Genomic DNA, 1,780 nt, shown 5'->3' on the forward strand with positions numbered 1-1,780 from the left:
TGGTAGAAAATATACTCTGTGGCATTGCTTCTACCAAAAAAATTGAGGATATAGCTGAAAAATGATTTTATCAGTGTTATCAAAAAAGCATGACCAGTTTTGTTTTGGATTTTGTTTCCTTCCTTCTTGTTTCCTTCTTTCCCTCTCCCTCCCTTCCTATTTTATATCAAAAATTTTAAATCTGATGAGATGTCTCTATCCTCAGGCACTCAGCTAAATTTATCTCGCACACCTGGTTTCTTTTATAGAAAAAAAACAATAAAGGAGTAGGGTTGCTTTATAAACATTCATTAAAAGAAAACACATATTATCATGGTGAAGGAAACTTTCTAGATAGTGGCTTTCTAAATCCCCACAACAAGCTATGCCTTCTGACTATTCCCCTCCCCTTCTTTTTTTAGCTCACACAAAGGCAATTTATTAACAGAAAACAATTTGAGGAGTCCTGTTCACAGATGGCAACCACGGTGACACCCCTTCCTGCGGGTGCTGTCAGAAGGGATGGTGGTGACATCCTCAATCCGTCCAATCTTCATTCCTGAGCGGGCAAGGGCTCTAAGAACTGACTGGACCCCTGGTCCAGCAGTCTTGGTCCTATTTCCTCCTCTGGCCTGACGTTTGATGTGGAGGGCAGTGATGCCCAGCTCCTTGCACCTCTGGGTCACATCCTGGGAAGCCAACATGGCAGCATATGGAGCGGACTCATCTGGGTCAGCTTTTACCTTCATCCCACCAGTCACACGGCAGATGGTTTCCTTGCCAGAAAGATCAATGACATGGACAAAAGTGTCATTGAAGGATGCAAAGATGTGACGGACACCAAATACATTTTCTCCTTCAGCCACCTGAGGTCCAAGTCTGATGACTTGTTCTTCCTTCTTTTCCTTCTCCTTGCAAGGTGCCATTTCTGTGCACCTTCGCCAGACTCTGCCACTGGAAAGCTGACCATTCTCCTTTGCAGGTAAATGACAGTGGAATTGGAGTCAATGTATTGCCCAGAATGTCTGCCTTACAATCCGGTGCATACCCACTAGGTAACACATTGTGATCTACCAGAGTCTTACCTTTTGCTAGGCCTATTTTCATCCATGCTAGAAGAAAACTGGGTCTGGAGCCTACTCTGAGGTTGGTTTGCTGAATCACTGGCCCCCATCTTTTTACCTTCTCAGGTGCTGCCTCTTGTTCCAGTCAGATACACGAGCAGAGGTGGCTCTGAGGTTGTGGTACATCAGGGCATTCAGGAAAGCTCCAGTGCTAGAATTTCAAAAGTCAGGCATCAGACAGGGTGCTGGGGCTCCAGGACATCTTTCTTAGAATTGGGCGAATACCGTAGGCCAACTAGACCTTGATGCCTGAACTTTTACTGATGACTAGGACTTAGATATCTACCCCAAGTGATGCTGGCGGCATATGTTTCAGACTTCCATTTTGTGAAATTTCAACAGCCCTTATTCTAGCAATTGGGGTAGCAATAGCAACTTCTTCAAATCTTTCAAAGTTATAGCTTCAACAATAAAGAAATTTCTCTTCCAGCAGATGAGTGACATTTAATGTCAAATAGGAGAAACTGCATATACTGAACTTGATTCCTTTTGAAAAATAGAATTTGTCTAAGGGGAACGCTGATTTTTAGGGCAGTGAAACTACTCTGATACTATAATGATGGTACATGTTATTCCACATCTGTCCACATGCATAGAGTGTACAACACTAAAAGTGAACCCTAATGCAAACTATGGACTCTGGGTGATAATGATATGTCAGTGCAGATTTGTCAATG

The 1,780-nt window shown here is 43.1% G+C and overlaps 1 pseudogene; it reads right to left on the reverse strand.

The window, feature by feature from the left end:
• Positions 1-449: 449 nt before the first annotated feature.
• On the reverse strand, positions 450-914 carry LOC102884099 (annotated as a pseudogene).
• Between the last annotated feature and the right edge of the window lie 866 nt (positions 915-1,780).

This window comes from Pteropus alecto, unplaced genomic scaffold, assembly GCF_000325575.1.
Source record: "Pteropus alecto unplaced genomic scaffold, ASM32557v1 scaffold138, whole genome shotgun sequence".
NCBI lineage: Eukaryota > Metazoa > Chordata > Mammalia > Chiroptera > Pteropodidae > Pteropus > Pteropus alecto.